The sequence below is a fragment of the Bradysia coprophila genome (genome assembly GCF_014529535.1).
Source record: "Bradysia coprophila strain Holo2 chromosome IV unlocalized genomic scaffold, BU_Bcop_v1 contig_106, whole genome shotgun sequence".
NCBI classification, from domain to species: domain Eukaryota; kingdom Metazoa; phylum Arthropoda; class Insecta; order Diptera; family Sciaridae; genus Bradysia; species Bradysia coprophila.
The window spans coordinates 1,530,251-1,539,117 of NW_023503372.1; positions in this window are offsets into that span (position 1 = coordinate 1,530,251).

Below are 8,867 nucleotides of genomic sequence, written 5' to 3' on the forward strand. Positions count from 1 at the left end.
GTACCGAAAACAGGAATCGTGCTTTATCCTCCTGAAGAAGAATTGGTCCCGGCTTACACTGATGGGAAATACTCACGAAAATCATGCAAATGTGCATCCGCCGGTATATGTGTTGTATTTACTGCAAGTGTCATAGTGGTGTGCTTAAATCCGCATTCAGAAAATGAATAAAAATGAAGTTATAATGAAAATTCTTCAAAAAACTTGATTTCTTCATCTTTAAAATTTTTTATTTTCTACAGGGTGACTTTTGATGGAACTTCTGACCGAAATTTAATTATCTAACGAACAGTCAAAGAAACAATATTTTTTCATTGATATCTGGCATAAATGCTAAAATCTGCGGAAAAATGAGAAAAAATCGATTTTTTACAATTTCGGGGCATCGTACTGACCACCCTGTCTTTTCTGCGATTAACTTGTATGGAGACTTTTTTGCAGAATTCAATACTCTGACGAATTGCCGAAGAAACTATAATTTAATTTTTAGTACTTTCCGCTCTGTGATGTCAATATGTGAAAAACCACAATTTTTGAGGTTAGGATGCCCATAACCCGAGAATGACCAAAAATCAAGCCTATCACCCAAACTATATTTCATCGTGACCCATTTACCATCGATTTCAGCAATAACATGCTGTCGACCTACTCGTTCCTTCGCCTTGTTCCATAGCGCCTGTATTATTAACCGATTCGACAATATATGATTGCGGCGCTGCCGACCAAACAATGTTACACATCGAATGACTGTCCCATCAGAAAATTAGCCAAAAATTGTGGACATGCATCGTTTAGACGAAGGAGCTGACGAGTGGCTGACAGCTCTGGATATTGACTTTTGAAATGCCGAAAAATCAATTTGATTCCTTTATCTGTATTTTTATGCATTATGATTGAAACGCCGTTACACAAATAAAAAAAAGATCGTAGGGACTTTAATTTTTCAGATCATCTGCTATCTGCTACCGTTGGATTCTCCAGTGCCACTTGGTGCAGAATTTGTAGTAGGGGTTCGACTCTTTTGGATCTGTAAAATTGACACGTTAAAAACGTCTTGTTGAGGAACTGATATCCATATTCGTTGGGCTTCGTTTCGAAGTCGAGTGCAAGCTTTGTCATCAAATTCATGTTGCCTTTTCGAATGTTTATGTAGATATCGTGACTGCCTGTGCTTGTGGGTGTTATGTTGTAATCAATGTATTCGCGATCAAACGTTTCTGTGTGATTAACCAGAACTGCGGTTAGTGTGGGCTGAAATTTGGGTCTTTAGTTCTTTGAAACAATTGAAAAACTTTTTATCTATTTACCCAAGTGTACGTCTCCGAGACACAATAAATCAACATACTTAATCCAGCGTACATACGTAACATTGATCGATGAAAAATCGTGTCGGCATGCATGTGAAGACGGATTTAGCTAAATGATGGAAAGGCTCGTCTGCAACTGACTCGATAATAATAGGAAATTTTGCCGCGGCTACATTTTGAAATCAGTTGATTAGAATCGGAAATAGAATCCAACATAGCGCTAATGTGGAAAAAAACAAAATGATTTAAATCGGATCATAGAATTGTTGCTGTGTGATTTTAACGAGGAGCTTAATGACTGACTTAAATGTGGTATAGGTTAGATATAACGATCTGACAAAATATACCGAAACTTCTTTTAGCAAACCAAAAATAATTGTAATTTGAATTTAATGATGGGCCACAATCACCAGTTTTTTTTTTAAATTATCGATCTTTGGGGCATTGTTCATAACGAAATGACTATAAATAGCGGTTGTTATAGTATAAGTAACGCTAACTCACAAGGGTCAGACGACCGCCTAGGCACAGGCATACACTGGATATACTTTGAATTCGGGCGATTCCCGAAACGAATTCATTGAACTCATACTCATTTTACCACGGTTTTGATCTATAGTTGGTTTAAAAGCACATTGCTTTCCAATTTTATAATGCTGTTAAAAAATGCAACTTGTGGACAATGGTCCGCCTCTAGGAAGCTAGTCGTGTACTTTGTATGTAAACATTTGGCAAACCTCTCATATATTTCGAAATTTGCTTGAAATTGGGTCCAACCACATATCACACATCACAAGGCGAAGGCATACATCCTTTGATCCGGAGGTAGAGTGTTTGGTATCGTTTGTATCGAGGGTCCCAGCTAAGCATTTAAAATAATCTTGTGCTGTTTGCGGCGTTTATGGATTTTTTAGAGTCTGTCAAAGTTCGCCGAAGGAGGAAAATTGACAGATTTCAGCAGATTTCGGAAATTCAATAAGGGAATTCACGAAGCTGAAATAAGCAGAAATATACGCTGTATATTCCGTATATCTTGTATATTTCTGTATATTTCTGTATATCTCGCTTATTTTGACAACTGTCAACAGAAAAATAATTCAATTTCAACTCGACGGATTTTGCTCAAACAAACTGCCATTGCGTAGCGCGCGATCTCAGGAACCTGTAAACGTAATTAGTATTTCAATCGGTCTAATATTTACCGAGCGATAAGACTTTGGAAAAGTTTTTTTTTGATACTGATCACATCATGATTTCGAAGTCTTATCGCTCGGTAAATATTAAACCGATTGAAAAACTAATTACGTTTCCAGGTTCCTGAGATCGCGCGCTAAGCAATGGCAGTTTGTTTGAGCAAAATCCATCGAGTTGAAATTGAATTATTTTTCTGTTGACAGTTGTCAAAATAAGCGAGATATACAGAAATATACGAGATACAAGATATACGGAATATACAGCGTATATTTCTGCTTATTTCAGCTTCGTGAATTCCCTTAATATTTTTTTTTAAATCGGAAAACTTGTTTTATTTTGTTTTTAGATCATGCCTAGCATTACCAGTACTAGTCTCATTAAATTTACGAAACAAAATTTCGCCGAAAAAAATTCGCCATGCAAAAGGGTTCAAATTTTCGATGAAAACTGAAACTATTTACCACTGCTGCGGAACATCCAAAAACTTTTTCATCGTTAAAAGTTTGGAAACTGAACCTGCAACGATAATAGCGAAGAAAATAAAACTTTTTTGAATCCATTTTAAAAATTACTTAACTTTCACCTCAGTTTTAAAATATCATTTTTAAGAAAATTCGGAAAAACTGCGGAAAATCGGAAAATTCGTGAAATTTTTTTGTACTAAAAAAACTTTGAACCCTCAGCTTTCGTTTGAGACCAATATCACCTGCGTACCTTCGATTCCCGCTACACAGAAATTCATCAAAGTTACCTCTGCATCGAAAACATCAACCGGATGAAGATGGCGCTAGAGGTCACTTTTTAAAAGTCTCCTAATCGTTTTGGAATCCCAAAATGCATATTTATCAATGGTAAAAAATTCACGCTTTTATACCAAAATGCTCCAAAATGCAGCTAGTAAGCCCTACTATATCAATGAATTGTCGGGCGTGTGAAAACATCGAAGTAAACGTGAATGCATACGGCTACGAAGAAGATGGCGACTTCATCGTACCGAAAACAGGAATCGTGCTTTATCCTCCTGAAGAAGAATTGGTCCCGGCTTACACTGATGGGAAATACTCACGAAAATCATGCAAATGTGCATCCGCCGGTATATGTGTTGTATTTACTGCAAGTGTCATAGTGGTGTGCTTAAATCCGCATTCAGAAAATGAATAAAAATGAAGTTATAATGAAAATTCTTCAAAAAACTTGATTTCTTCATCTTTAAAATTTTTTATTTTCTACAGGGTGACTTTTGATGGAACTTCTGACCGAAATTTAATTATCTAACGAACAGTCAAAGAAACAATATTTTTTCATTGATATCTGGCATAAATGCTAAAATCTGCGGAAAAATGAGAAAAAATCGATTTTTTACAATTTCGGGGCATCGTACTGACCACCCTGTCTTTTCTGCGATTAACTTGTATGGAGACTTTTTTGCAGAATTCAATACTCTGACGAATTGCCGAAGAAACTATAATTTAATTTTTAGTACTTTCCGCTCTGTGATGTCAATATGTGAAAAACCACAATTTTTGAGGTTAGGATGCCCATAACCCGAGAATGACCAAAAATCAAGCCTATCACCCAAACTATATTTCATCGTGACCCATTTACCATCGATTTCAGCAATAACATGCTGTCGACCTACTCGTTCCTTCGCCTTGTTCCATAGCGCCTGTATTATTAACCGATTCGACAATATATGATTGCGGCGCTGCCGACCAAACAATGTTACACATCGAATGACTGTCCCATCAGAAAATTAGCCAAAAATTGTGGACATGCATCGTTTAGACGAAGGAGCTGACGAGTGGCTGACAGCTCTGGATATTGACTTTTGAAATGCCGAAAAATCAATTTGATTCCTTTATCTGTATTTTTATGCATTATGATTGAAACGCCGTTACACAAATAAAAAAAAGATCGTAGGGACTTTAATTTTTCAGATCATCTGCTATCGACAGCAATAAGAAAATAATTGTTGTCCTACGGTAAATGTGGTTTCATATAGCAAAATGAATTGTTAAACAAACGAAGTAAAAGATTTTGTATTAAAAAACGTTTACAATGTGGTCAAAAAGTTACTGAACACAGGAACAACGAAAGATCAATAGAAGCGACCTATTGTGTTCGAATATATACGAGTTCTTGAGCGCTAAACTTTTCAACGGTACGTCCATACTTCAGTGCTTCATCTGGTTTTGGCTCTGTGGTATTCAGGAAAACTCTATAATCAATTAAACTCTGTCGTTAAACTTTATGTTGTTTGTCCATTTGAACGATTTTCATCGATCAACCATTTCAACAGATTCTCAAGTGTTTGTGCGTTGTTATGACTAAATCAAAAGATAAGAAGCTTTCTTGGTGCGACACGTGAGGAAATTACAATATTGGCAATGGATTTCATCAGCCAATTGAACAACAACAACAAAAATATCTGTTGATTATATGAATCGCTCGAGTTCATTAAGTTTACAATGGCCAATTAATGTGATATGGGAAAGATTGACAAGACTACTTCAAGTGCTTGTATACAGCGCAAATACTGCAGCTGAAATAAATCGTATTCTCAAGGCACATAAAAAAATGATTCTCGTTTAATTTTGATTGATTACAAATGGATATGATAGCAAAAACGATTTTCTGCATATTTACAAATCTCACAAATAGCATTTTAAATACCAAATAGATTGGCCGAATGACAAGACATTATAACATTTTATCATCAATTCAGCCGTTCAAGAGATTTCTACAGATTAATCATGTGGAATTGATGACGATTGACATATCTGTTGATTGATTGAAATAGAGTTAACATTACACACATCATTCTCCTTTTTTTTGTCCAAACGCTCTCTGGTAATGACCGTTGAAAAACCTGATTAGATCGTCTAGAATATTGCTATTATAAAGCAGAAGAAAGAAAAAAATCGGATGAAAAGAATCCCCATACAAGGATTATTGTATGTGAATGGAATATTAATTACACGCACATTTTTATAAATAATTTATGAACCACATCGTTGCGCGAAAAAAAAATAATGAAAAGAGCAACGTAGAAGAGAAGAGAAGAAGAAACCAATTCATGCAAAAAAATGGCTTTTCATTTCTTTCGTGCGATGGATTTCTTTTGTTGTCATTTATTGCAAAGGATGGAAACTGTTGACTCATATTACCAAAGAGCAGGTAAGTAATGAATGTGAATTGTGGATGGGGATAGTAGGGGTGGTTGATTTTCTGTGGTGTGGTAGAAACCCCGGTTCAAAAAAAAATTCTGATGGTCCAAAACTCTGGATAAAAGTCACTCATATTCGCCTCGGACCAACAGACTTCACACGAAAATTGGACTTTTCAACTTTTTATCCCTAGTATCCCTATAGTCTGTCGGCCAATAATAAATTTATTCATCGGCTCAAGGTGACTTAAGAACCACGCCACAAAGTATCCAAATACTCTCTGACGAAATTTAGGCGCATAGCTGATATCTCGCCCAAATGGAGGCTTGATATATGCATTCATCGTATTTGAGTTACGTCACACGATGAACCAACGCGATATGCTAGCTGGAAAATTTTTATGTGGAATTGTCTGACATGGGAATCGAAATCTGATAATTTTTATGAAAGGCTAGTAAGTAACTACTGAGTCATCCCGCCCGGTTGCACAACAGTTCTCTATTGGTATTGATATTCGGTTTTAAGGTTGATAACCTTTAGCTTCTTAGCTCCATCTTCAATGGTGTACGAGGTCAATAACTGATTTCTGGACTGATTCTGATTCCCCAGAAAATCGATCACCCCTAATGGAGAGAGCGTTTGTCTTCCAATAATATTCACACAAAAATTGGTACATATGTGAGACGTGGCATTTAAGTACTTATAATATACCCCCGTACAATAATAATACAATTTTCAAGGTTCACGAAGAAAAAAAAAGACGAGAGAAAAGTTGAACAAAGAAAAACGAAAGACAAGCAACAAAACAGCCGTCAATTGTTTGTGTTCTAATTTATGACGCATTCTTGTCAAAGTGATGTATATCCTGTCTATATACAAACACAAGATTGATGGCATTCGGCTGTCACTTTGTGCAGGCAGGTTTAACATAACATTTATAATGGCATAGAAAATTGGTACGTGCAAAGTAATATTGATGAGGACTTGGAATATTATATCCAAGTTTTAAAAGTTGATTTTTTAATGAATCATGAAAATTTTTGTGAAAATAATTACATATTGAGTTATGGCAAAGAGGAGAGAAAGACGAGGAAAAAACCAGAAGAGATGGGCGCTGATAAATAAACTAAAATGTGGGTAACTGATTGAGGAGTCAACATGTCAAAATGGAAAATTGTTATTTATGGGTAAAGTCAGAATTGTGATTGGAATTGGCTGACAGCAGTATTAAATATACGGAGATTCATCCCGTTTAAACGCAATGTTATGTATATATATATACATTTTGAGAAATTGGTATTTTTCTTTCGAGAAGGGAACGGGTATTAAGACTCGATAATCATTCGATAATTGAAGCATAATTCTCACCATTAATATCAATTTAGTTTGCAGATATGTCTCAGAATAGATATTGATTTGCGCTATAATTAGAGAGACAAATGCATAGTTTGAGGTGTGTAATTTGCTACATATATTTCAAGTCAAGAAATGAGGTGGTTTTTGTTAATATGTTCGTACTGTCGAACGCTTCGAGTAATTATACCTAGAGAGGAAATTTGTACGACGAAATGTGGTCCCAACATTAGTTTGTAAAAGATACACATTTCGTATAATTTTACACAATTGCATGTATACGTTGACGTTTTCGATAGTACAATTTGATCCATTAATTAATTAAAAGGGCTATGTAATAAACATTTCGTATTTCATGTTGGAACCACATATTTTACGTAATTTTGAAATTTCCTCTCTAGGTATAATTACTCTTAGGTCCAACGTATTTATTTGTTTAGGAATCTCATTTGTTTGTAATATGAGAAATATTGTTTGCTTGGAAGCTTGGATTCGGCCCAGGTCATCCCACTCCTCAGAGCATCAAATTTTCGACCAATTGCGTATACTATACTATACGCGAGTTAAAGTTTAATTTTAATCAAGGTGGCAAAACTTAATCTCCGCTTGATAAATAGAGCTGTGCGCCGGTTTATATGTTTTTGAACCGACCTAAACCTGAACTGATAGATTTTGATCTGAGCTGCTTGACCTGAACCTGAAAATTGGAAACCTGACCTGACCTGACCTGACCTGATCTTTACTAATTTTTACTATAACTTATGAAAAACGTGTAACTTTGAATATATATATACACTGCATGAAACTGCGAGACAAAAAACATAATTTTAGAAGTCCACAATAACGAAAATCAAAAAGAATATGCAAAATAAATCGGGTCATTTCAGGTCAAAGCTGAAACAGGACAGGTCAGGTCAGGTCAAGTTAAATTTGAAACAGGTCAGGTCAGGTCAAATTTAAATCAGGTCACGTAAATTTCAGGTCAGGTTTATGATTTTCAGGTCACAGGTCGACCTAAACCCGACCTATTCCGAGTCTTATTCGAAGCATATAAAATGTTCCACAAAAATGTGCAAATTGTATTTCTCTAGTCAACTTTTCAGCGTGCCGATTCCTAAAAAATGCACTAAAATGACTTCTTTTGAGGACCCTTTCAAGCCATTTTTAAATTCTCTGTTAAATAAGATATTAAAAAAATCTAGATATTGTAATGTGCTACTTAACGTTAACGGTAGTTAACGTCCTGAAAGATCTCAAAAAGAGACATGAGACATTTTTATCTGTTATCGACAACGACGACAAACATCTACGATGAACTCCCTGCCTGATGTTTATTTATATAGCAAAGTACACGATAAATACAATAGGGGAATTCCGTTCATTTTATATATACTGAGTATATCGCGTATATTCTGAGTATATCCAGTATAACGAGTATATCTTCGTATATTCCGTATATCGAGTATAAGTCGCATGTCTTTGACAACCGCCTCATTTAGAAAAATGAAATTTTTTACGCGACGGATCTCGATCAAACAAAATGCCAGTGTGTAGCTTGTGATCTCAGGAGTCTGGCAATGTAATTAGTTTTTCAATCGGACTAATTTCGGCTGAGCGATAAGACTATGAAATCATGTGCCAATCACATACAAAAACAAACATTTTCCAAAGTGTTATCGCTCAGCCGATATTCGTCCGATTGAAAAACTAAGTACCTTGCCAGGCTCCTGAGATCACAAGCTACACACTGGCATGTTGTTTGATCGAAATCCATCGCGTAAAAAATTTAATTTTTCTTCATGTGGCAGTTGTCAAACTCATCTGACTTATACTCGATATACGCAAT